Source organism: Mauremys reevesii, linkage group 23, assembly GCF_016161935.1.
Source record: "Mauremys reevesii isolate NIE-2019 linkage group 23, ASM1616193v1, whole genome shotgun sequence".
Classification (NCBI taxonomy): domain Eukaryota; kingdom Metazoa; phylum Chordata; order Testudines; family Geoemydidae; genus Mauremys; species Mauremys reevesii.
The window spans coordinates 17,977,599-18,003,071 of record NC_052645.1 but is presented as its reverse complement, the minus strand read 5'-3'; the positions used below and the strand labels follow the sequence as shown (position 1 = coordinate 18,003,071).

The following is a 25,473-nucleotide window of genomic DNA, read 5'->3' as shown; positions in this document are numbered from 1 at the left end:
CCCAGGGACAGCGAACCCCAGCCTGATGGTGGCCACCCCGGGACGCAGAGTCCCAGGGGACCCCCAGCGCTCAATGGCTGGAAGCAGGGGGAGGATCAGGGGCACTGCCATGGGGATGGTGACGAGGGCGGTGGGGGGTGATGGCCCAGGAGTGCCTGGCAGGGAAGGGCAGCCAGGGGGCTTCCCTGTTCTCAGCTACAGCTGGGAGCCCCCGGCCCCCAATGTAGCATGACTAAGGGGTGGCCTCAGAGGGTATAAGTAGCTAGTGGCCCCACTGCTCTCCGGTAACCTCGGCAGAATCCACCTGCCTGTGTGAGCAGGGGATGGGCACTGGGCAGACGACAGGGAACTCCCTCCCCAGCACCCTGTGCTGCCGGCAGTGCTGGGCGAGGGTTGCCAACCCTCCAGGAATTAAAAATCCATCTTCAGTTAAAGATGACGTCATGCAGTGAAACCTCCAGGAATGCGTCCAACCAAACGGGGCCATCATAATGGGGCTGCAGGCCTGGAGCGGGGGCTGGGCCAAGAGAGGCCAGACAGACAGACAGACAGAAAGGCAAAGCCCCCCACGCAGGACATCAAAGAGAGGAGACGCGAACTGGAGCGAGACAATGCAGTGACTGTTCTTAGAAAAATCAGCAACAGGCCCAGAACAGCCAGCGGTTCCAGCCAAGGCTGCTTCTTTCTGGGGAGAGACCGGCTCCACGCTGGGCCGGGGTCTGACCTGGCAGACAAGCACCGCTCTCATCGGCAGCCGGGCTCCAGCGGGCTTCCCGAGACGGGCAGCACGTGGCCAGGGACACGGGCGGCCTCCGTTTGCTGTGGCAGCGGGCTGGGGCGCTGCTGCGACTGCCCCACGCACCCAGGGCTTAATTTGTAATGAAAGAGGTGCCTGGCTCAAGCATGGTTTTTACTTTCACAACTGACATGGCAAACCCTGGGGCGCCAGGGCCCTGAACCGCCAGGCCCAGGGGCGCCGGGGCCGTGAACCGCCAGGCCCAGGGGTGGCACAAATTAATCATTGCATGCACCTCACTTTGCAATACACAAACCAGCATGCACCACCCACCCTATCTCCAACACCCCCGGAGGGCCCCACACCTCCCTCTTGGCCCCCACCCCCAACACCCACACGTCCCTCTGGCCCCCCCGAGTGCTTCCCCACCCCCAGCACACCACCTCCCTCTGGACCCACATGCACACGGCCCCCACTGAGCCTCCTGCCAGACCCCCCTGAATATATACCATCATCTCTGCCCCCCACCCGCCTACACTGACGCTTCTCAGCCGCCTCCTTCCCCCATCTCAGACATCTTCCCCCACCCGCCAAAGCCACCTCTGTGCCTGCTTCTGTCAGCACGTGGGATCCCCCGCTGGGCTCTCGGCACCCCCAGCCCAGCCCAGCCCAGCAGGCGGCACTCAAGGGGAACGCTGCTGAGTCCCCCGATGTCCCAGTGCTCCCTTCTCCCACAAACGCGCTGGGAGGTGAGATTCTTTTAACAGCTGCTGCCTGTTTTTTCCCCGCCCGTGCCATGTACACCAGCGGATTCCGTCCCTTAGGGCCGAGCTCGGGCCCCAGCGTCTGTATCCCCAGCGTGCTGCTCCCCACGGAGTTCATGGCACAGGTTCACCCAGTGACCCCTCTACTGAGCCCAAAGAGTGGGGTTAGACTAGCACGTTTCAGCCCTCAGGAGCCTAACCCGTTGTGGGCCCCACGGCTGACTGAGGTGCCCCCAGTGCCCGAGCTCCCTGCAATGGCAGGGAACTGACTGGGGGCAACACACCCAGGGGGTCCCAGCAGGCGATCTCCACCCCATGCTGCAGAGGAAGGGGGTCCCTGCCAATCCCTGCTGGGGGCCAGTCCTTCCCAGCCCCAAATCTAGCCATCACTTTGACCCTGAGCGTGTGAGCAAGACCCGGGGCCCCAGGCCGGCAGTTCTCAACAGCCGAGCCAGCGCCGGACGCACTGCTGGCCCAAACCAGCACTGCTCCAACGGCTCTGGCTGCAGCCCCCGGCATCACTGAGATCCTAACCCAGAGGGGGTCTCGGCTCAGTTGCCACGGAGTCCCCGGGCGCTGCTCTGGAACTGCTCCCCACAAAGCCAGGCAGGACTTTGGGGAGCCTCCTCTCCCTCGGAGCAGACTGTCTCCAGGGCAAGGAGCTCCCACGGCTTCACCTCCTGGGTCTCTCCTTGGAGCATTCAGCATCCTCTGCCCCTCCGTGCGCTTCCCACAGCGAGTCCGCCCAGGTGGGGTCCTGGGAAAGCCAGAGGGTCCTGCACCCCCACATCACAGTCAGACGTGACTCTCAGCCAGCCAGTAAAACAGAGGTTTATTTAGATGACAGGAACACAGTCCAAAACAGGCCTTGCCCGTATAGACAACAGGACCCCCTTTAGTTAGGTCCATCCGGGGCCCCCAGGGAGGCCACAGCCCCATTGGGAAGCCCAAGCCCCGTCAGGGTGTCCCTCTCCATTTCCCAGCCAGCTCCAAACTGCAAAACTCCCCCCAGCCTCTCACTCAGCCTCCCCGCAGCTCCTCCCCCAGCCTTTGTGTCCTTTGTTCAGTGTCCCGGGCAGAGGTGTCACCTGGCCTCCAACCCCCCTCCTGGGTTCTCAGGTTACATGCTCAGGTCTCCTCCCTTCCCCAGTGCAGGCCGTCCCAGCACAACTCCCCTGCAACCTCCCCAGGCCAACACTCCCCATTCAGCATCCACAGAACACAGCAAGAACATCCCCACTTCGTCACACCCCCGGCATCGCCGAGATCCCAACCCAGAGGGGGTCTCGGCTCCCCGCAGGCCCCGGAGACTTGCGTCAGGAATGAGTCGATTTTCTCGCTGCTCCGAGGCTTGACATTTAACAAGCCGGTTATTTACACTCGCCTTGATTTGTGGCGGGCCCTAACTCAGCCGCTGGCACTGAGCTGGTCCCTACCGCTGTCAAGCCTCCCCCGCAACTGTGAGATCCATCCTTCCCCCCGGCGGTGTCTCTGCCAGTTTCCTGCAGTCTGGGCCGAGCGCTAAGCCAAAGGGACAGGCTCCACCTCTAGGGTGACCAGACAGCAAATGTGAAAAGTCGGGACAGGGACTGGGGGGTAATAGGAGCCTATATAAGAAAAAGCCCCAAAAATCGGGACATCTGGTCACCCTATCCACCTCGCTCCTCTGTCCCCTCCAGCTTCTGGTCGCTCCCCTCACTGCCCTGGTGCTCCGACACTTCTGTCCTGCCCAGCAAGCAGTTCAACGTGGCAGCCACAGCCCCAAGCCGGGGAGGAGGAGGGGAGAATGCGGAACGGACAGCAGGACCCTCTGCAAGGGCCCCGAGTTGCACCCGCCAGCAGGGGGCGCTCTCCCTGGGTGAAGTTATAGGGTTAGGACTCTTCAGAGCCGCCGGCCTGGCTGAACGTTCAGGAGCCGTTCTGGGGGTTTTGCCAGAAAAGCGACAGAAGAAATCCCCTCGCCACCCTGCTCCCGGCCCCCCAAAGCCAGGCAGAGCACGTGTCTGAAAGTGGTGGAACAGGGGCACCGGGGACGGTGCAGGTACCGTGCCCTTGAGCCACTGGGGGGGGGGGCAGGAAAAGGGGCGGTAAGATGCTGGTCCCTTCTGGGGCAGAGGCTGGGACAAAGAGGCCAGCAATAGAGTCCACGTGCTGGCTGGAGTGGAGACAAGGCCCAGTCTTGACCCTGCTCAGTCCAACCTGGAAGGCACCAGAGCCGCGCTGGCTGAGGAGCCGGTGTGCCGCTCCGTGGATGGGGTTCTCCTCCCCCTTCCCCCTCCTTGTGCGGGGATCAGGGGAGCCCACGCGGGCGAGCGGGTTTCACTTGCAGCTGGAGTCGAGTGTGGAGGGACTTACTCCTCTTCCCCGGCCAAAAGGACGTTGGAGTTAAGTGTCCCTCCCCACCACCAGCTCCGTAGGGCCTTGTCCAACCCAGCCGCTCTCCTCGCAGGATGATCCCACCACGAGGACTGAAGCCTCCGTTCCAGCCATTTATCTTCGCCAAGTGGCTGCATGAGTCGCTCTAAACCCAAACCAGATGATGCCGGGAACGGCTGGGTTATGTAATTAGCACTTGGGTCTTAAAGGGGCAGCGTAGGGGGCAAGAGACGACTCAGGAGTGACTTCAGCCTGGATGCATTGCCAGCCGTGAGGCGCCATCCTCCTCCTCCGTGCTGACCCTGCCCATCTCCCTAGATGGGGATCGGCTGGACTGCAAGGTCAGGTCCCCTTAATCCTGCTCCTATCCTCGCTGCAGGGCGAACACATCTGCTGATCCGGCCCAGCTCCCTGGCTCGGATATGCCCAGTCCCACTAGACCGGTATGCATGGACAGGGCAAGCCAGCCACTCAGCCTGGCCTTTCCATCAGAAGATGGGGGAGCTGAACCCTCCATGAATCATTCAGCTCCTCAGTCAGCCGCGGCCGGGTGGTTTGGCGCTAGAGATAAATGAGCAGGAAGGAATCGGAGAAAACCACTCTGCTCGCTTTGCCTGTGGGAGCAGAGGGGAGAATCCTCAGCATCAGCCCCGGCTGGCTCTCACCCCGGCCACGCCAGGATGCAACGTGGGCGCAGGGACTCGGGCCCCAATAGCAGATCTGGGGAGCCAGGGAACTCAATGCCAGCGGGGGGGGGGGGGGGTTGCAAGGCACCTGAAGCCCTGGCGCTGAACAGCCCAACTGATCTCACCACGCAGCAAAGCAGCAAGAAGGGCCAGGGGCGTCTCCACACCGCGCGGCTCGTTCTCTCTCATGCACAAAACGCCCCATTCCACTCACTGTGGCAGCGTCTTTCTGGGATCGAAATCGGCCCGGCCCGAGAGGGGCAGAAAACAACAAGGACCCACTGCAGAAATTAGCACCCAGTTTATCAGCTCATCAAATTAATGCTGCTCCCTCTTCAAGGGGGCGTGGGGGCAGGGAGGGGAAACAAGGGCTTTCAATGGCCATTTAGCCAACGGAGAATGGAGACTCAGAGAGAGCAGGTGATTCGCCCAGGGTTACGGTTAGGCAGAGTAGGGGTTTGAACCCTGGCCTCCTGCATTCCAGCCCCATGCCTGGACCAGAAGGTGAATCACAGGCTGCTAAAGCAAATTCCCCCTTCTCCTGCTTTCTGGTGCCCTGGCTGGCAGCGCTGCCCTGGCTCGTCCCCCCCAGAGGGGACACCCCATTTCCTTCCCCCCAGCTTGACTGACAGGGCCGAGTCTCCCACCAGAATTTATTTGCAGCCCTGCTGACCCCGTCAGCCTCTGTTCGCTGCTGCTGGGGACGGGCCCTGCCCAGGAGAAAGGAAATGGAGACTGCCCCATGCTGCTAGCCCCACGGCGGTGGGGGAGGGGGAGGCAGCTGCCTGGGGCAGGAAGGAGGGGGACTCGGTAGCAGGGCCGGCTTTAGGAAGTGCGGGGCCCAATTCGAACATTTTTGGCGGGGCCCCGGCAGGGATGACTAAAAAAAAAAAACATGTAAAAAAAAGCCTTTCATTTCTTAGCAACCGGTTCCCTGTAAAAAGTTCTGCTTTAAGGGATGTGCCACAGTATGTATTTTTTGTACCAATAGGGTTACCATACGTCCGTATTTTAAAAAATTCCTCCCGGATGGCGATTTAAGAACCAAAAAGCTGGACATGTCTGGGAAAATACAGATGTACGTTAACCAGACCTAAAGTTCTTTTTTAAAAAGATGAGCCTGAACTAGAACTGAGCTCCGTTTCATGTGTGTGGATCCCCGCCACTCCCTGGGGGTGTGCTAGGGTGTCCAGATGTCCAGATTTTATAGGGACAGTCCCGATTTGGGGTTCTTTTTCTTATATAGGCTCCTGTTACCCCCCACCCCTGTTCCAATTTTTCACATTTGCTCTCTGGACACCTAGGGTGTGCCCATGTGTGGTCCCAGCTGCTCCCTGCCCCCTCATTGAAGCAGGGTTACTGCCCTGGGAACTGCAGGGCAGCAGTGGACATGGGGCTGGCTGGAGGCAGGGCAGGGGCTGACTGGAGGTAGGGTCTGGCTGCAAGCAGGGCAAGGGGTGTGGGGCTGGCTGGAGGCAGGGGTGTGTGGGGTGGGCTGACTGGCTTCAGGTAGGGCTGCAGGGGGGTGTGGCAAGGGTTGGCAGCGCTGGACACAGAGGAGTGCGGGACTGGCGGGCTTCAGGCAGGGGCGTGCGGCAGGGGTTGTCTGGAGACAGGGCAGGAGGTGCGGGGCTGGTGCGGGCAGGGGCTGGCTGCAGGCAGGGCAGGGAGTGCGGCGCTGGGTGCAGGCAGGTGCGGGTACAGGGGTACCGCCCACCCTGTACGGTAAGTGCCTCCTCCTCCCTCCCCACCAGTGTAGCAGCAGCAGCAGCCCGGGGTTCTGGGGCTATTTAACGGGCCTGGGGCTCCCCTGCTTCTACAGCCCCGGCCCTTTAAATAGCCACGGGAGCCTTGGCAAAGCAGTGGGGTTCCAGGGGCTATTTAAAGGGCTGGGGCAGTAGAAGCAAGGGGAGCCCCAGACTTTTTAAATAGCCCCCAGAGCTCTAGCAGTGGGGCTCTGGTGGCAATTTAAAGGGCCTGAGGCTCCAGTCCCTGCTGGGAGCCCCAGGCCCTTTAAATTGCCCCTGAAGCTGGGCCACCCCGGTACAGCGCACTGTCAGGGCTTGTGTGCGGGGCCCTCTTAGGCGCGGGGCCCGATTCGGGGGAATTGGTTGAATTGGCCTAAAGCCGGCCCTGCTCGGTAGCAAGACATCCTGGCTTCACCTAGCCACCCAGTACCTAGGAGGAGCTCCCCAGCTCCTCCTTAGCGTGATGGGCTTTGGGGGCTGCAGCAGCAGAACTGGATTCTCTGCCAGTCACCGCTGGGCTCTGGGACACCGGCCGGGACTGTCTGTTGTGACGGGGGCATGTTCTCAACCCAGCACCACTGGGGGCTGGGATGTGGGAGGAGAGCAGCTTCCGGTTGCTCTGGAAACTGTCACGCACTGTGTCCTGCCCCCACAGCGGACATGGCGGCCCGTACACCCAGGGACCCCACAGCAGCTCCTGCACCCGCAGACATCAAGCTGAGGGAGTGACTCCCTTTGACTGAGTAGCAGGTTGTTATCACCACCAGGACTGGCCACTAGAGGGAGACAAAATCTTATGAACTAAACCAACGAATCGCACGTGGCTGGCTTGTGGGGCTGCCCGTGCCGCAGAACTCCCCCTGCAGGCAGACCCCAGCGTGCAGCAATCTCCTCCCAGCCCCAGGATTGCCTAGGGAAACCCGGCAGGGGGGACAACGGGGGTCCCGGCCCTCTCGCAAACAGTAGGGCCTTCCGAGAGGCGAGAACAAGGCGACGGTCCCGCGTAATGAGCTGCAGCCAAGTGAAGTGAGCGACAACATGGAACATGAAGAACTGGGGGCAGGGGCGGAGCAGCACGGCCAGCGATGAGGCCAAATACCTCATCAGTGAGACTGTCTAAAATCAAAGCCAGCCCAGGCCCATCATACCATGAGTGCGTCCTCCCATATCAACCAAAATAGCCCGCCTTGCGCACACAACAGTTGCCTGCCGGGAGAGGAGTGGAGAAACAACAGAGCCAGGACTGGGTTCCACTCCTGGCTCTGCCACTGGCTCACTAGGCAACTGCTGCGTGCCTCAGTTTCCCCAGCTGTACGGCAGAGACAGTACATCCTTGCTGGCCTCAGGCAGGAGGGCACTTAATTCATTAGGGTCTGAACTCCAGAGATCCTCCAAGGACAGCGTAGTCTTTGTTCCCTGTTGGTCCGGGACAGTCTGTGTCCCAGGGAGAGGGCCGTCTCACGAGGAGCCATTTGGAGGATGCATCTTGCAAACAGCTCATGGCGGAAGTGGGAACAGGAGGCAGCCAGGAAGCCAGGTTTCTTCCCCAGCAAGAGAGACAGCACAGGCCAGAGGCTGGCAGGCGTGTTTGCACCTCTGTGCGTGCACTGGTACGCACAGGGCCGGCTTTAGGCCTATTCCACCAATTCCCCCGCCTAAGAGGGCCCCGCGCCCAGTGAGAATCCCTTCCCTGGCTAGAGGCGCCTTTTTCATTTTTACTCACCTGGCGGCACTTTGGGTCTTCAGCGGCGGGTCCTTCACTCTCTCCGGGTCTTCGACGGCACTTCGGCAGCGGGTCCTTTGCTTACTCTGGGTCTTCAGCGACTCTTCGGCAGCGGGTCCTTCAGTGCGGCTGAAGACCTGGAGCGAGTGAAGGACCCACCGCTGAAGTGCCGCCAAAGACTCAGAGCATTGCCTGGTAAATACAAGCCCCACGTGTTTTTTAACATATGTTTTTTTTTTTTTAAGTCTTCCCTGCCAGGGCCCCGTCGAAACTGTTTGAATTGCGCCCTGCACTTCCTAAAGCCAGTCCTGCCCTTAGGAATCTTAACCCTAGGGGGGGAAGCCCTACCCATAGGATCCCTAACCCTAGCTCCAAGTGCCCTACCCATAGGAACCCTAACCCTAGCTCCAAGTGCCCTACCCTTGTACGCATTACAGAGCTGCTAAGAAAGACAGGAAGCCGCAAGCACCGGCAAAGTAGGAGTAAATTCAACCTCCCCGAGGGGCTGACTCCTCTAGTCCTTGCATCAACCTCCCTGGGCTGTTAGCCTGAGCCGCCTGCCCTGCCATCCAAAAGGTACAGGGCAGACTGGCCAGCGAGCTTCGCAGCTCATCTAACGCAGCCAGTTCTTGTGGCACCATCTAGTGGAGATCTGCAACCCACGTTGCAGGCCCCACGGGCAGAAGAGAACGGGGTCCAGGCACAGCTGTGGCTGCCAGGGGTGCAGCTTCGTTGAGGTCAGGGGGGTGACAGCTACTTTCCCCAGGGCTGAGTCTGGCCTGCGCCTCCCTACCCAGTAACCCCAGTGAGTTCAGCCAGAGGACGGGCTGTGCCCGCCTGGCTCGCTGCACAGCATGGGGATCGGCACAGTCTGCTCTGCCAGCTGGCCCCAGGTCAGAGGGCAAATGCAGGGGTCTGCTGTGCACCAAGAAGGGGCCACGCAGCTGCCTGGGTTGCAGGGGGAATGCACAGGTTTCTGTTCCCCCCCCAAATCCTCCATCCCATAAGCTGCACGCACCCCATCGCAGCTGGGGCCTGGACGATGGGGAACATCCTGGGAGCTGGCCCCGCAAATCCAGCCCCTTTCGCTCCCTTCTTTGCTTGCAGGGCGGGGAAGCTGCAGGGAAAAAATCACATGCAGCAGAAGGACCAAGCAAAGCCAGGCTGTGCAAACCTGTTTCCAAGCCACGAATCAGATGCAAAGGGGCTATGTATATCCCCGAGCCACCTGGGCACAGGCTGCGGAGACCCTGCCTCCCCGGCACTGACAGGGCACGGCGGAGAGGCAGCGACCTCTGGTTTGGAGGAAAGGCCCAGCTGTCCCTTCTCATCTTCCAGGGGGAGGGGGGGCACCACGGCCCAAAGGGGCAGCTCCCCTCCGGGTGTAAACAGGGGCAGCTCCATTTGCTTCAGTGTCTGCTCAACGGAGCGATGCTCATTTACACCACTCGGCGCCTCAGCCCTCTTGTCTTTGGCTTGGCGGTTGCCGCACCAGAAGGGGAAGCGCTGAAGGGTAAATGCAGGACCAGGCTGGGACCCCTACAACCCCTGTGGGACAGAGACAGACCCCCCCTGCCCCGGCCAGTCAGCCTCCCTCTCCTCCTTGCTGTTCCCGGGTACCCAGTCCTGGCTCACGTCTAACACAGGCCATCCCACGGGTGCCTAGCCGGGACCAGGATGCAGGGATGCCCCATGTGGTGACTGTCGCTCTGCAGGCTGCACCTGCTGTCAGGCGGGGTTGGATGGAGCCCGTGCCCCCAGCCGGGACCTGTACACACGCCCGTCACAGCACGTTCACCCAACGTCGGAGCTAGGATCCGCACTGAGCCGGCACCAGAGAGGGCTAGTGCCCACTGTGCCAGGCTGCAGCTGAGCCCTGCCCCCTACACCTGGGGCCAGGCAGGGGGCTGGGCAAACATAGCCCTCCTTCTTTAGTGACCCCACCCTCGAACAGATGGGGGTTTTCACCCACGTGGACGCTCGGCGCGGAGCTGCTGCAAACCCCCGTCAGCCAGGGATTAGCGCGCCAGCGAGTCACCAAGCCCATCCATCCGGGAGGAGGCACAAGGCAGCACAGGGGCCTAGGGCCCAGGGAGAACTCCAGGGTGGGTGGGTCCAGCAGCCTCCCCAGAGAGCCCCCTGGACATTCATCACAGCCAGGCCCTGTCTCCTGGGGCTGCGCCATCCCCTGTCTCCTGGGGCTGCGCCATCCCTGCTTGGGTGACCGATAGCCTTGACGATGGACCTTTGCCCAAACGGAGCCTCATGTGGCCATGCAGCGAGCACCCTGCTGCCAGCTCCAAGCCTGGCCTTCGCTCACGGCCCCCAGTCGCGTGAACCCCGCTGGGCAGCCACGAGTGCCCGTGAAAGAAAAAAATCACCCTCCCTTGGAAACACGGCTGGGGGGGGTTGTGATGTTCTGACTCGTCCCACCCGATTAGCCACTAGGGGGCTCTAGCTGCTTGCTGTTGCTATCCGGGGGAGGGAGGGGGGAGGGAAAGGATGGGAAGGGGGGACACTGACAAGCCAGGACCCACTGCTGGAGAGCGGCAAGGGTGCTCTCATTCTGGGGAGGAGGCACCCGAGACGCTGCCCTCGGCTCCTCTGGCCGGAGAGGAAGGGTGGCCCAAAGGAAGGGACAGGCAGACCATGGCCCGACCTCACCCCCCTCCCCGGAACAACCACTGCCCAGTTCCCGCAGTCTAGTCCACATGGACCTCCCCTTCGCTACCGCTCATTCCTCTGCGTCCTGCCCGCTCTGCAGCCCGGGACTGATTCCTTGCAGCATCCTGAAGGCTGATCGCGCCTCCCAAGGTTTCCCTTCGCCAATGGAAGCCGGGGCAGTGTGGGGTTGTGGGTTAGGCACAGCATGGAGGGCTTGGCACTTGTGAAGTCTACCCCCGGCTCTGCCGTGGAGCAGCTGTGTGACGCTGCGCAAGTCACTGCCCCGTGCCGTGCCTCAGTTTCCCCCATAAAACGGCGAGAACAAGCCTTATCCTTGGTTTTGTAAAGTCCCTCGAGAGTCTCAGATGGAAAGTGCTCCAGGTGCAGAGTGTTAATAGAAATTAGCATGGTCTGTTATACCCTGGCTTCTGCCTGGCAGAGGAAATGGCTGGCTCAGAGGGACCCTGGGCCTCCAGCCTTTAAACAGCATCAGGCAGGTGCTGCCTGGGTCTGCCCCAGAGCTCTGGATTCATGCTGCCCGCAGCCAGGGCCATCCCCAACCACAGGACTCCCCACTCCCCTGGAAGCTGGGATAAGTGTCCGCGCAAGGCTTTGCACATGGCAAGTGCTACGCTTCGCTCTCATCTCATTACACGGGTAAGCGAATTTCATGCTCAGGCAGCGACTGGCGCTGGGGAGAGACGCAGCATGGGGAGGCAGCTCGCTTCCCAGCTACCCTCCGCTCTGCCCACAGCACTGGGCCCACGGCACAGCTCTGCCCACGCACATCAGCCCTCCGTTACTCCAGCCCGGCGCGCCCCCTACAACTCTACCAATGCACCTCCACCCACTCGTCATTTTCAGCCTGATCCTCTCTTAAGCACGAGCAGCCACCATCAGCCACGTGCCGCGGTTCCAAACTGGGCACAAATGAAGGGTTCAAAGTAAGGCCACTAAGTCTATATTGCTCTTCTGACCCGAGAGGGATCTGTAATAACCAGGCCCCCAGAGGCAACAGCCTCACTCACCCAGCCGCTGGATTCTCCATCGCCCTGTGCTGGTAGGGGGAAGGTCGGCTGCCATTGCTCGTAAGAACGTGCCGTCCCTTATTAAGCACACGCGTCCCATAAATTGTTAAAACAGTGTCAATATCTGATTATATGCTTTGTAACAGCCTGCCAAGGCCTCATCAGGGAATAATTTACAGCCAATGCATTTTATAAGATGCACTATAATAAGTTATTAGAGAAAGTGGCTGCATTTCATAATCATTCCTTAAATATTAATAAAGCATTCATCAGTGGAGCTGCCATTTCTAGCGTCACCACCGAATCCATGCCCTCTCTCTCTCCTCTGCCCCACAAGGACTGCTCTCAAAGGGGCCCAGGCCGGGCTGCAGGGGCGGGTCCCTAAATATCAGACCTCAGAAGCAGTGTCCGGCCTTTGTCCTAATTGCAGCCAACTAGTTTTGGCTCCACTCATCTTCAGCTCAAGAGCACGGCCAGTGGAGACTGCGTTTCCCAGAATGCACGCTGGAGGTACTGCCACAATGCATGCTGGGAGGAGGCAGGTAGTCTGCACTGGCCACCCCCCCCATATAAAAGAGAAGGGGCAGGACTGGAGATTTCTACTTAGTACCCCCTGGACTGCAACTAGTACAAGGCATTCAGGTGATCAGTGAGACAGGTGCCCCCAGGGCGATGTCTTGCCTGTGTCCCGTTGCCCTTTACGTCCCATACCCGGATCCTGGCTTTCGGTTTGATTCTTGGTTCATTAATGCAGTTTGTTCATGGACTGAGTGTTCATGAAAGTCATGGACTAATTACACTGGGCCAGAGCCAAGAGCAATGCAGGCAAGTGCTGGGCGTCTTTCCCTGCACACAGCTCTGCCAGCTCTCCTTGCTCCTGCCCCACCGCTGCCCTCCAACTCCAAACCGAGACTCTCCACGCACAGCTCTGCTGGTGCCCCTTACTCCTGACCTGCAGCCCCCGCATCCCCAAACTTATTCCAGGTCCCGGCCTCACTCACATCCCTTCTGATGCCTCTCGCTCCTAACTACCCCCCACTGCTACGCCAGGACATGCTCTTTTGGGAGCCCCACGTCTCCTACCGGGCCGGCAATGCTCGATTTCTCTCACCAGGACAGGAGTTGTGAGAAAAGGCAAATCACCCCCAATGTCCCTCCCCCCATTGGGAGCTTGGGATCCCCACGAAGAGCCAGGCTGGCCACCAGGAGCCCTACGGCAGCCCAAGACTGCTGGACCAGATCCCCAGCTGGTGTCCCGCAGCGTCGCTCCACCGGAGCCTGGGAGACAGAGCCACGGCAGGTGTAAATGGGGGTAGCTCGTTGGAGTCAGCGCAGCTCCAGTGACATTAACAGAACCACGCCCGTTCTGAGCAGCTGGGGATCTGGCCCCTTGACCCCAGCGTGACTCTCTCTCTCTCTCGTGAGAACAGGGGTGGAGAAGCGGGCACGTTCTCACTGCAAGGGCCCCAGGTCACCCTGGGGTTAGGCCAAACCTTGAAGGGTCCCTGGGTCTCCCAGCTGGACCCAAGACGCCTCCCCTCCCTCCCCTCGCTGCGCTGTGTCAGCCCGTTGCTCTCTAGCAGGAACGGGTTTATGCCAGTGATTCCCCTGCTGGAAGCACTGGGCTCGGGAGGCTAAGAAGCCAGGGGCAGCACAGGTCTGTGCAGAGCTGAGGGAGCCTCCGACCAGCCACCTACAGGCGGCAGCTCCTGCATGCGAAGGACGGGGGATGAGGCACAAGAGGCTGACAGGCGTCCCATCGACTCCCCACCACACCCACGCGCGCTCCCCCGGCCCCGCAAGAGAGGCCTGAGAGCGAAAGCAGAGAAATCCGTGGAGCTCAGGAGAGATTTAAGCCAAGGGCGCTGGCCTTTCTCGCTGGGCTCCGGTGCTGGCTGAGATCCCACAGGGAAGGATTCAGAACCGGAGCTGTCTGGGGCGGCAGGGCTGGTATAGCCGGGGCTGCGGGGCAGCTGCTGGTTTGATGGGGTGCATTGAAGTAGCAGAGGGTGCTGCAGATGAGGCCAGAGGCATACAGAGGAGGGAGCCCAGGACTGGAGCAGCAGATGGATCGTGGGGGAAGACTGAGTGGTCTCATCAGAGCTGTGCGCGTGTCAGGCTAGGACAGGGATAGCGGGGGGGCTGCAGCCTGGAACTGAGGTGCATCAGCCGAGCTGGGCACACGCAAAAATCTCTGCAGGACTTGCCCACAGTATGGGCGGCTCTCTCTGCCGGGAAATGCGAGCCACCAAATTCACCCCCATGCGCCTGCTGCAGAAAGCAGCTACTGGCATGCATGGCTGGAGAGAAATGGGCCAAAGCAACATCCATCAGCAAAACTTCCTTCGTCTCCTACTGCGCAAGGAGAACTGGGCGCTTCCACCATTAACCAAAGACACGCCCGGCTTGGAGCCGTTCGGCGGGTGCTACTACGCTTGCTCAAGTCATGGCTGCCACCCACCGAGGGGCAAGGAGTAATTAAAAAAAAACCCCAAGGGAAAGGTCCAGCTGTCACGCGAAAGGCAGCGCGCCTGAGAATGCTGCACTAATTGCAGCCAAATGCAAAAGGAGGGGCTGGAGAGCGGCAAGTGCAAATGCCACTTGTTGGCATTAAAGATTCCCCCGCGCTCGTCTGTGAGCAGAGGAGATGAGACGAGGGATGTTTGCACCAGAGCCTGCACAGCTAATGAGCAAAGAGCCAGCGAACATGTCACCTCAAGGGACACGCGTCCCTGTGCATTAGTAGCGTTAATTCACTTCCGTCGTTTGTCAAGCCCTTGATGAAGCCGAGAACGGCACAACCCTCCCTCCGGTTCCCCGATAATTCCAAAGGGGGTTGTTTTAAATTCTGAGCCATAGGGGAAAGTCACGCTGGCCCATTAAAATCTCCACACTATTCAATGAACTTCGCCCAGCTGGAATTTGAACAGGCCGGGACATCAGGCCCTCACGCCAACCTGCTGTCCCATGGGCGGCAGGTATCGAAGGCAAGGGAAGGTTAAGCCAGCTGTGGCCCTTCCCACACTCCATCCCGAAGCCCCCTCCTGCCTCTCACTTTTCCTGCTGCCCATGCCTGGAGGGAGCCATGGTGTCACAATCCAACATGCATTTCGCAGCTCTCTGGGGAGCTGCTTTTGTTGGGAGAAAACATGGCATCTTGTGGGGCATCAGAGCAGCATGGAGGCCGTGAAGGAGGCTAGTACTATTGTCTTTCCCCAGTCAGGGGTTGGCGTTAACAACCATGCTGCTGCTAACGGGACCATGACCTTGGGAGAAGATCCACTGCAGGAACCCACCATATGATCAAAAGCACCTTGCAATGTATGAGCCCATCCCCAGATCAGAGGCTGCAGGGAAGAACGTATCCAGCTGGAGGTCTACATCCCCTAGCAGGAAGCTGACCAGCCAGAAGACAAGCTTCTTCCTACTCAAGGGAGGGAGGGGGGCGGGAATTGCCCAGAAGAAGGGAGAGTCCAAAGGGATTCATTCAAACAAGGAGGGGGGGGGGGGAAATCGAGGTACCAAGTTTTTAATCTGCCCGGTGCACCAACGAACACATCTTGGTCTGACCTGCCCAAGCACTGCTTGAAGTGCCACCAGCGCAATGATCTAGTCCCCGTGGCAGATCCTACTGACACCCAACTGGAAGGGTCAGAGTGGAGCAACGTGTTGTGTCGATGTCCCAAAGTGCAGCATCTTCCAGAACTTCATCAGCCGGACCCTCCTGAGCTCCAGATGTTTGCAAACTACCAGCCCCAATGGGGGTTGAAGGCCGGATTCTATGGTCTCCACAGGATGCTGCTGGTAAAACAGGCACCTCCAGAGCCCTGGGGTGCCAACATGGTGGCAGCATGATGGAGTCATCCTTTCCACTCCGACAACCACACCAGGGAAGAGCTGTCAGCAGCCAAAGGAGGATTGATCAGATTTGACATATCACCTTTCTTAAGCACATCAAACCGGGATGGGAGAACACAACAGCCTTTCACTAAAGCTGACAGGAGTCTAATTAATGAGGGGAACAGCTGACAGCTGAGAAAACTAGGATGGAAATAACCCCAGTTGGGTTCTGTTTGCCCAGCTCCAATCAGTACAACAGAGGGAAAGGCAGTTTCTCGTGGCCACAGAGTGCTCATTCATTTGGCTGGTGAGGCAGGATTCTGGGGAGGCGGGGGGTCCACAAGGCAAGGAAGCTTTAAGCCAGGGAAGCTTTAAGTATTAAATGGAGCAATAATAAAACCATCGGCAGCTGTGAAATGAGGCCCAGAGAGGGGAAAATGACTTGTCTAATCTCAGAGTATTAGTGGCCCAGTCGGAGGAGAACCCAGGAATTTGCGGCGGGGAGGGGGAAGTGGGGTGTCCCTTCTGCCTTGGCTCCAAACACTAGTTAAACAACACAGCGGGTAGCAGACAAATGGACAACCTAAGGGTATGTTTGCATGGCAGCTGGGTGTGAGCCTCCCAGCCAGTGAAGACAGACTTGCTCGAGCAGGGCTCAAGCTAGTGCACCAAAAGCAGTGTGGACACTGCAGCTCAGGCTGTCAAGCCTAGGGGGTTGGGTAGGCTCGAGCCCCCCAGCCCCAACGCAGGCTCACTCCCAGCAGCGACATCCCCAGCAAGGCTACGCTGCAAACTCTGCACCTCGGCCCCTTCTGCAGGGCTCCTCACTCCCGGCGCACACCTCTGACATTGGAGACTGTCGATATCCGTCTCAGGACACACCGATCCCAGCCCCGGCCGTGCTTTTCTGAGCACAGGTTCCAATCCAAAGCCCAGGGGAGGCCAATGGAAAGTCTCCCCTTGACAGGAGTGGACTGGGGATCAGGCCATGAGCATCTGGAGATCTGGAAATAGGCCTGAGCCACAATGTAGCCATTGAGATTTGTGCCATTCTCCCATCCCTCCAATGTCTGGGTCAAGGTCAGAACCGGTCTCTGGGTTGGAACCTTCCCCCCAGCTGCTGCGTGCGGCGGTTCCTAAGGTCAACCAGCCCGTCCTAGAAAGCCCTGACTTGCCGCTAAGCATGCCTTGATGTCTCTAGGGTGTGCCTGATATTAGCATGAGGCACGACCTGGGTGGCTGCTAGGAAGAGAAGTGGCTGCAGCTACCACTGGGGAATTTTAGCAGTCCGTTCCCATTTGCTCCCCAATAAATCTTCATTCATTTGTATTTGTATAACACCCTCCAGGCTAGCTGGAGAAAACCCACTCCAGAACGGCAGAGGAATCCCAGCTGCTTTCCTCTCCCACCTCCAGGGAGCTGTGTAAAACATTGGTATCCCCAGCAAAGCCAGCGAGGGGAGGCAGGGCGGGAGGAAGAAATCACAGTTTGACAGTTTCAAGAAAAATGGAACGTATCCCAGAGTTTCCCCTTGGGTTTTGGCTCCTTCCACAAAAAGGGGATTTTTTTTTCTGCAGGTGGAAAAAGAAACAAGCCCAGGCCGAGGTGCTGAAACCGGTGTGGAAATATCACTCGGCAGGTGCGGGGATGCTGTGCCGGCGTGTTCCCGGGTGGCCTGCCATTGGTGTGCCTGCAAACTGCTGCTTGCGAACAGAAAAGGGGAGCTGTTCCCCATGGTGATGGCTGCGGTTTTGCACCGGGGGCCCTCGCAGGAGTAGAGGCTTGTTAAGCGCAGACAGAGTCTGGCACATTCTGGGGGCGTCTAGCACTGCAGTAAGACACCCGTGGCTGGCTCGGGCCGGCTGACTCAGACTCACGGGGGTTGAGCTGTGGGGCTCTCCCATTGCAGTGTAAAGGCTCAGACTGGAGCCTGGGCTCGGAGACCCTGCAAGGCTCTGGGCCAAGCCTGACATCTGGAGATGTACAGCTGGGAGATCTCAGTGCCAATCTCCCCAATCCCACTGCTGGGGCAGGCTGGGGAGCCCCCCCCCCCCGGCACTGGGGCGGGCAGACACTCTCCTCTTTAGACAGGCCCCAGCCTGTCTGGTTGTGCCCAACAGCAACGGCCTGTAAATCCAACTTGTCTTAACAAGGCCGTCTCCGTCATTAGCAGCACAGAGGCGCTCCAGAGAGATCAGTGGCATGTTCTGACAGCGGCTGCTGGAGGATCACACTGACCCGGCTACATCTCTCCAGCTCATTAGCTGCATGAGCCCCCGGGTTAACCCTTTCATGCCTCGAGTTTTCCTCGGCAGGAGGGGAGCCGGGCAAGCTGAGAACTAGAAAGAACAGCCTAGTGTCACAAAGATGAGTCCTCCTCCACCGCCACCCCACACTAGGCACATAACTCCACCGCTGTGTCCTCTGCTCACCACCCCCGCCACCCTCCATCCTTCCACCAGCAAACGCCACATCCCCGCCCGCTGTCAGATCACACGCCAGCAAGAGCCGGCAGGATCGATGCTATTTAATACGCTGGCAGAAATTAAATATTGACTTGCTTTGTGTTGGGCTGGGGCTGAACTTTGCATTGATCTGCTGTGGAGCTCTGCTTCCCTCGCCGGCGGCGTTAGCGGGGAGCGGAGCGTCGGCTGCCCACGGGGGAGCCCCACGCTAAGCTGGGGTGGGAGGGGAGACATGCTGCACCGCTCGGCCCCCCTCTAGGAAAGGAAAACGCAGACAGGTCCTGGCCCATCCCTGCTCCCCGCCCATGCACCCTTGGTCCATCCTTGCTCCCGCATCCTGCCCATGTCTACTCTCCAATCCTAGACGTCTCAGGCCATTTGCACAGTGCACCCCACTCTTCAGACTGCATCCCCCCCGATCAGACCTAGTGTCTCAATACACCACGTGCCTCTCGCTAGGTCCCCCTTGCCCCCAGTATCCCCCTTCCAGGCTCAGCCCCACGGTGCTGAGCACACAGGAGGGGCAGTGACAATTGCCCTGAGAAGTGCCCGCACTCAGCCTAATGAGTGACCACGAACCAGCATGTTGCCCCGGCACGCCGACACCCAGACTCGGCACGAGAGCTGGAGGGGGGAGATGCTTTTCCCATCCTGCAAACATTTCTCAGGGTTTTTCCCCCACAGTGGGACAAACCTGAGACTGGTCCGAATTTTTCATGAAAAACTAGACGCTGGAGGAGCAGCCCAGAACAGCCTGGTGGGGTTAGGGCATTCACCTGGGGTGTGGGAGACGCAGGTGCAAGGCCCTACTCTACCTGTTCAGCCAGGTGAGTCCCTAACCAGGGGGCTATTGGTTATTTTGGGTGAGTCTCTGTCTGGTTTTGACCAGAAATTTCACCCTGCACCTGAGAAAACAGCCTAACATTGAGCCAAAAAAACCCCCCTCCCCCCAGCTCTGTTCATAAACTGTTGGGTTTCTGTGGGGATCTCTTCACCCGGGTGGCTCTGGGGAGGAGCCTGGCAGCCGTTTACCAGCCTGCCACAACACAGCGGCCGCAGAGGATCAGGGCCTCCAGCGGAAGCAGTGGACTTTAGGAGGGTTGAATGTAACCACTCAGATGGAGGTGGGTCGGGATGTGTTGTCACCTCTCCCCCACAACATCTGACTTGCAGAAAGCGCCGGGGGTTGCTCAGCGACTGCAACATTGTCTGGTTTAACCGCTGGCGAGTCCAGCTGCACAGAGCGCCCCGACGCATGTGCTGGGACAGCCGGCAAGGGCTGCATAATGCCAGGTGGGAGAGAGTGTCCAGAGCAGGCTCATTTCACATAGGCCAGCAGCCATTTGTTCTAGCTGCAGTTACCTGGGGTTGGGTTTTAACTGGCGCTGAAAGGACCCGCGACCCCTTTACCAAGCCCCTCAGCCATCCCCAGCCGCAAACAAGCCTGGAAAGGGGATTTCACCAGAACAGGGCAATTGCCTCTTACAAGAAGAGCCCAGGATGTAGAACAGACCAGCAGGGCCCCAGACTCTGGTGATCTCCCCTGATTTGTGGCACCAGCTGCACCACTGCCATATCACAGGACCAGCTCCTCCAGCAAGTAGGGGCCATACCAGTCTCCCATGCAAGTACCGAACAGGTCTGAGCCTGCTTAGCTTGGAAGAGCTGACAAGGAATCAGCCGAGCAAACACCCTCCTTGGGCTCATACCCAGCCCGCCGAGGAGCGGGGCTATGGGGTGCTTGACCTCTGGATCCTCGTTCCCTGGCTGGACCCATCGCAGCTCCAGGCATTTCAAAGGGTGACTCAGGCACACACAATCAGGAGAGTCACTTTAAAAAAAAATGGTGAGATTTGGGGGCTCTCTCTTTCCAGCTGGCTTTTGACCCAGTGGGGAGGGGGAGAATCTCAGGTCACATTTACCAGCTTGTCTCAGCACCTGTGAGATCAAGAAACTTACCTAAAAAAACAAATAGGAAGCTGAGAGTTTCCCATAATCCCATGACTCCAGGAGCTGGGACTTACACTAACTGCCGAATATCGCAAGAGTGGAGGCAGGTGGGAGGAGAAAGCGCGATCCCAGAGCAGAGAGGCGGAGTCGGCAGAGCGAACACCGAGCCATCGGGGTTCAGGGCAGAGCCATTTGCTGCCTCCACAAACCCATCCCTCCAGCCCAAGTCAGCAGAAACGTCAGCGGGGCTCGGGCGAGGAGCCCCGCCTCGCCTCCCAACCCGGGCAGCTGGAGCTGCAGCGCGCTGACGTGATTGGAAGTGGCAGGGCTGCTAAAAGGCAGCTGTTACCAGTTGAAAAGGACAAGTGTTAAGGACCTGGCCTGCCATCCCCTTGCCTGCGCCGGCATGAGGCTGATGAGTTTATTACACACCGGCCAGCGGATCTCAATGGAGAAAGCGACCATTGGGGGGCATGGGGGGGGGGGGCTTCTCTATAACCCCAATGAGTGGGGACCCAGTGCTGCATTCTACCCGCTTTCTGCAGGGGGGAGCCTCCCCCTCCCCCCAGACCTTTCATAGGTCTGTACACTCCACTTCCTCCACTCCGCCTTTGCACAGTATAATCTAATCGCGTTTAATGTTCCATATGCTGGCACAACTTTGCCCCTGCCCACCCGAATGTTTCCTGCCTTGCTGTATAACTCTCCTGGCCCGGCTCATCAGACCAAGCCAGCTGCGATTCCTGCCTGCCTGGGAGAACGGCCCACACCCTCTCAGCCAGAGCGAGCTCCACACGGGCCGGGGGGCTGCCAGGGGGTGGAGGGAAGGAGAGGGCGTTAACGGCACGGTGGTGGCAGAATGAGGCCCGGCGGGGTTACGGGGCAGGATCGACATCCCGGCTCCCTCTGGCTTCTCCCTGCAAAACCACACGAGCAACAGGGGACACGTCAGCTGGGGGGGCGCATCTCATCTTCAAAGGCCCCTCTGCGCCATGCCAGAGAGGTGGCTGCTGCTCTGCATGCAAACAGACGCCGCCTACACTGCCTCCTCCTGCCTGAGGCACCCCCCGATCTCAGCCCCACACGGTCTGCGTGCGATGCCACGGCTCGGCTCTGTGATCGCCCTGGGCCCTTCACAGAGAAACGTTCGCATGTGCAATTAGCTCCTGCGCCTACGCTGTGTCTCGCCGGCAGGGGCCGCGTGCAGAGGGCAGGGCTCTCCCGCATCCCGTCGAGACCTCACACCCCTTGGCCCAGCGCTCTTGACCTCCGCCTGAGTTGATCTGCCTTCTGCGCCCACTTGGCTGGTGCACAAGTGACCCACTGGGATTTCTTGTTCCCATTCCAACAGCTGCTTACCTAAGGCAGGAAACGCCAATTAGCCAGGCACGAGTCTCGCCCTAATTACCAGGGGATGCTCATGTCTAGGTTAGTTGGGGAAGAGTTTCACAGTTCGCAGGTCGATCCCCATAGCAACCACTCAGGCCTGCAGGGGCTGGGAGGGGCGGAGGTTGCTGGGTGCACCCTTGAAGGAATCACACGTGAAAAGAGGCGCAGAGGTCCAGGCGGCGGCCCGCGTCCCAGCCTCCCCCATCCCCACCCACTGGCAGCAAAGACGGAGGCCCTCGCAGGCAGCGCTGCTGGAGCCGGCTGCTGCTCTGGGCTAAGGTCCTGGGCATTCAGGAGATCAGAGGTCAATACTCAGTCCTGCCTCCTTGTGGGAGCTGGGCCAAGTCACCGCATGTCTCGGGGGGCAGGATCACGTCCCCCTCGGCGCGTGGCTGCTGACTGGGCCTTCGGGCATGACCGTGATACAAACGATCACCAGCCCGCAGGCCAGGCAGGGGGCGACAGGCACCGGTAGAGACATACGGCAGAGGGCTGCCATGGGGCAGGTGTGGAATGAAGCCAGTCAGAGCTTTGCGTAGGGGCAGCTACCCAGCAGCCTGTAGCAGGACCCACCCAGGGCTAAAGGAAACAGACAGCAACTAGGGCTGCCTTCCTCGGCAGCCTTCTCCACCTGAGGCTGGGCCTGGGTCTCTCACAAACGATCCTCCTCCTCCGCCCAGGTGCTCTGTCATCTCCCCCCAGTCTCTTCCTTCCACTCCCCCCTCCCGCCTGCAGCAATCACAGAGTGCCTGGCTTCTCTGCTCCTGCAGTGCAGGAAGGACCCAGGCCGGGTGGCTCCCCCCTGCCTTCAGCCACAGGCTCTTGCAGAGGAGGGAGATTTAGGGTGACCAGATGTCCTGATTTTGGAGACTTTTTCTTATATAGGTGCCTATTACCCCCACCCCCGTCCTGACTTTTCACACTTGCTGGCTGGTCACCCTAGGGAGATTGCAATGCGGAGGGTGCAGGGGATGACTTGTAACGTGCATGGCAGTATATGTTGCGACGGCCTGAGGGAGGCCGTGCTGTGGGCGCCTCGGCCCTGACCTGCCACCGGGCGGCATTCAGAGCCTTCCCCAGAGGGATGGGCACGGGGGTCTCCCTGCCATGCTGAGCTGCTGCTGCATTGGCTGTGAAGGGCCCCAGCCCAGGGCCCCCCAAGAGGCAGCCTGTTGTCCCTCTGCATTGCAGGGTGGGGATTTCGCCCTGCTCCTAGGAGCTGATTCACTGTTTACTTCTGCTGCCAGCGAATGGACTTCGCCACGTAGCACTGGCTTTTAGCTCTGTACGGGCCTGCGCTCAAAGCCCACCGCCAGCCCCAGCAGGGGCTTTTCCATGTGTCTCTCCTCTGCATTACAATCACCCTCCCCTCACAGAGCCCTGCAGGGCGCCTGGCACCGCTCCGACCCACCTCACCCCGCAAGTCAGAGACCCCCCAGCCCATCCCGAGCGCATGGCCCCGGGAGCCAAGCAATGACCCCGTTCATCCCGGTGCCGCCATTGTCTCTGTGGTCCCAGGCACATCCCCCAGCCCCGCCCGACAGAGCTTTTCTCTCCAGCGGCGTTAGTGGCTGCCTCTCCCTCACTCTTAGGGAAGTTTGAAGTTAATAATGCTCCGTTATCATTTCTCATTCTGTGCCTATTCTTGTAATCCTTGTACGTGTCCCCAGCTCCAGCGCCAGCTCCCCACTGAGTAGGACTAATTAACGCCAAGGCAGGAGGAGCTGCAGCTGGCTGGGTCACCGGGCTGCTGGCATGCTCATTAGAGAGGCAAGCAAATGCACAGGGACTCCGCCATTCTTAACACCCACCGTCGCAGAGCAGCAAGGCGGGCAAGGCGGAATTATACCTCCAGCATGAAAAATCCTCCCTTTGCAGTGGGGACGGACCCTGAGAACTGCTAGGAGCAGAGGGGTCAAGCGGAAGAGGCAGGGAACAAATCCAGTTCTCTGGGTTCTGTTCCCAGCTCTGGAAGGGGAGTTTTGTCCAGTCATTGAGGCAGGGAGAGAGGGTGTCAGGATGTGACAAAGTGGGAATGTTCTGTCTGAATACTGTGTGGGTGCCTCAGTTTCCCCTGTGCATTTCTTAGGTATCTATGTGGAGGGGATCAGGGTGTATGATTGTTGCAGAGCCCAAGAAGGCCTCTGTGATACTATCTGCACAGAGAATGGCCGACACTCTGTCTCCTGGCAACTGATGGCCTGGGCCCTTCCTCTACAAAGGTGCCAACTGAAGGTGCTGGAGAACAAAGAGATCAGGTGGCCTGCGGCCGGGGAAAGATACAAAGGCCAGAGAGGAGGGGCTGGAGAGGCTCAATTTGGCGCTGTCTGGGAAAATGGAGGGGAGCCCAAACGGGGCTCTGGCCTCCCTGCCCCCCCCCCCAAGATGGACCTAACTGAGGGGGTCCTGTTGTCTGTACCTGCAAGACCTGTCTTGGACTGTGTTCCTGTCGTCTAAATAAACCTTCTGTTTTACTGGCTGGCTGAGAGTCACGGTGAATTGCAGGAAGCCGGGGGTGCAGGGCCTTGTCTCCTCCACACTCCATGACACAGGACACCTGGGTTCTAGTCTCGACTCTAGGAGGAGAGTGATGCCCACTGGTTTGAGCAGGAGGCTGGGAGTCCGGACTCCTGGGTTCTCCTGGAGGATCTGTTCAACTAAGATGAGTTCTCTACCCTCTGTCCCCCAGTGAACGCAAACTCAGAAATGGGGGTCTAGACAGGCCCATAGGTGCCCCTTTTCTGTCAGACTTTGTGCTGGTTTCACTGAGGGTAAATAACTCCCATGTGGTTGAGCAGACCCTGAAACAGAACCCAGGAAGCCAGACTCCCCGCACCTTGCTCAAACCACGAGACCATGGGCCCTAGCACCAGTCTGCTGAGCGATCTATGACCAATGGAGGATTGGTGTGGATGACAGCCCAAGAATTCAGCACCCACTGCAGCCTTGCCAGGCTGACCTCTGTGATAGGGGGAGCGGGGCTGCTCAGCGTAGGGAAGGAAAGACTTCCCCTTGCCCCCCTCCCCCTTCTTATTTCACCGTGTGTCTTTCGGCTGCTGCACACCGAGCGTTTGCTTTCAGAAACAGCCCCCGCCTGGGATGCTCCTTGTGGGTCGGTACTGAAGGTATCAAGGAAGAGGAGCTCTGTGGGCTCTCATCCCATTTGTCCCCTCTTCATGCTGGGTGTTAGGCCAGCCGGCCAGGTCTTATTTGTTCTGTGTCTGTACAGCGCCTAGCGCGATGGAGGCCTGCTCCAGGACTGTGGCTCCTAGGTGCCGCAGCGATACAAACTACTCTCCTCTCAACGGATTACACGGCTCCTCACTCCCTGCCCCACAGGAGATGGCAGGGTTGCTCAGCACCGCTGCATTTCAGAGGTGAAGGCAGTGACTGGGTAGACTGGAGTGGAGCTTGGAGATGAACACGCGTCATTGAGCGTACGTGGCCTACACCATCCCTGCTGGTGGAGGAGTGGAATCGAGACAAGGTTGGGAGCCAGAAAGGCTGGAGCGGCTATGGTGGCCCCGGGCCAGAGAACAGGCTGGAATTCCTGGGACCCTCCTGCCTAGCCTGGAGCTGGCTGCTTCCCCCACAAGGCTCAGTAGCTCCCCTCCCTCCCTCTCTCTCTCTCCACTCCTCCATTCACAGGGAGCTTCCACCTGCCTGGTTCTCCCCTCATCTTATGTGGGGAGGGGGCTTTATCCGCTCCCTGTTCAGTGCACCCCCTGCAATTGATGCAAGCCACACCCACTTCTGAAATCCACCAATCAAATCAAATGGTCACTGAAACAACTCCTCCCACTGCAGAAACATGTCAGACTCGTCAATTTCACTCTTCCGCCCCCGCAGGCAGAACCAAGGGCCAGGTTTTCAAAGACATTTGAGGTCTCAAGAGGCAGACAGGCACCTCATGGGACGCTGAAAGCACCTAGAAATCTATGGGAGTTCGGTGCGTCTGACAATGCCATTGCCTATTGACATCAGCGGGCATAGGGGCTGGAGCACCCATGGAAAATAGTGCAAGAAAAAGCACAGCCAAGGAGCTTGACCCTAACTCCTGACTAGCCAGGCGAGATGTGACTTTTAGCTTCAGCTGCTAGAAGA

General features: G+C 59.3%; 1 protein-coding gene across 5 annotated transcripts in view; it reads right to left on the bottom strand.

Moving 5' to 3' along the window:
- Positions 1-25,473, bottom strand: part of COL16A1 (collagen type XVI alpha 1 chain) — a 148,130-nt gene that overhangs the window by 98,681 nt on the left and 23,976 nt on the right. The window lies entirely within an intron of this gene.